The sequence below is a fragment of the Octopus bimaculoides genome, chromosome 4 (assembly GCF_001194135.2).
Source record: "Octopus bimaculoides isolate UCB-OBI-ISO-001 chromosome 4, ASM119413v2, whole genome shotgun sequence".
NCBI lineage: Eukaryota > Metazoa > Mollusca > Cephalopoda > Octopoda > Octopodidae > Octopus > Octopus bimaculoides.
The window spans coordinates 139,304,318-139,306,313 of NC_068984.1; positions in this window are offsets into that span (position 1 = coordinate 139,304,318).

Consider the following 1,996-nt stretch of genomic DNA (forward strand, 5'->3'; position numbering starts at 1 on the left):
GTACACTCAATAATGAAAGAGCGATGGCGGAGAAGTGATAATGAATTTATGCGAATTTATAGGCAATTTAGAGATTCTTTTTGCTGCTGTTATTGAAAACAACTAATGCTTTTGCACGTTAATGATGCTCTATGTTAATGTACACATGAATATAAAAAAATACAACATAACGATAAAAAAAATGAGCATTATTACTGTAAACATATATGTACCTGTGTGATAATATTTCTAACGACAATCACATAAATACTTGAGCAAAAATGATGTAGTCACAATTATGCTGGTAATTTAAGGAGCACATTTCCATACAGCAGTTTGCAGCCAACATCCAGTTACACATACACACACAATCATAAAACACATACACACATACATACACACGCATATGTATATACACACACATACCTACATACATATGCTGTACATCTACACATTCTATATATTATTGCAAACAGAAATATACTGTACATATATACGAGCGTGTGTATGAGTAACCACACGCGAAAACTCACACAAGCGCTTATAGATGCCCTCCCCATATATATATATATATATATATATATATATATATATATATATATGGGGGGGTTTAATAGAGAGAAAGAGAGAGAGAGAGAGAGAGAGAGAGAGAGAGAGAGAACTTTAGCTAAAGTATGAGATAACTTGTCCTATAAGATGTATATTCACATGTAACGCTTGTGACTCTTTATATATTACAAGTATTTATTCATAAATTTTGTCTCAATTGTCTATCATCATACACACAAACACACATATCTATCTATCTACCTATCTATCTCTCTACTTATCTATCAAGAATTCATCTACACTCTGTTTCTCTCTATTTCTTTCTTCCTTTCTTTACCAAAATGGATTCATACATATCTATATTATATGAATGAAATTGTATTTTGTATAACTGTTTGACCATCTACTTGAATTGCGTACAAATGTATGTATGTATGTATGGCATTGTTCAGTTTATTTCAAGATTTCTTGCCAATAAAGAATCGGTCTCTAAGCTAGATCCAAGTCTCCTTCACTGGAATTTCAAAATCAACAACAGGATATTTTTGTCTGTGTGTATGTATGTATATATGTATGTATGTATGTATGTATGTATGTATGTATGTATGTATGTATGTACGTATGTATGTATGTATGCATGTATGTATGTATGTATGTGCAGATTTTTATGTTTTATGTATGTATTCTCATGCATATAGTTGCATATTCCGACATGCTCATATACAGTTAAATGATAAACTTCTGGAAAATTTTGTGCTGCTTAAGACGTCTTTTTCAATCTATAATAATATGTAGGCAGGTTAGCTTATTAGATGCATAGTAATGGTATACTATTATTATAATAATCTAAAACAATTATAATGCCTCATATAAAAGTATATCAAAACTTCTAGAATACACTTCGTATGCCACTGGTGTTTTAGTGTTTTCAAACACACACAGACACACGCAGAAACACATACACACACTAATACTTGAGTGCGCACCCCAACTCACAATGTACTTATATATATGTGTGTGTGTGTGTGTGTCGTTTTTTTGATTTAGTTTGAAAGAATCTTTTTCTGAGTTCGTGTGTTAAAGTATATTCTGTTGTGTCTGTGGAAAGTTATTCTCTTTTAGTGCCTTATAATTTAACAAACTCACCGGTAAAATTTCCACTGATTTCTTTTTTTTACTTTTCTGAAATTTTCCCAGCCACTTGCAACCGTTTCATAACTGGAAATTTTATCGGTGAGTGTCTTAAATCATAAGGCACTATAAGAGGATGTCTCTCACCAGACACAACAGAATATATGACCGCGTGAGTATCATTGGCGATTTTCTTTCTCCGTTTTCCCTCCTTTGGACTTTTTCTATATTTCTGATGAAGAGCTCCGCTCGAAACGTGAAATCCACTTTCTTCTCTTTCCTTTCCTGAGCCTCCAATAACACACTACTTGTTCTACGTTCTCGTCTTGTTGTTTTT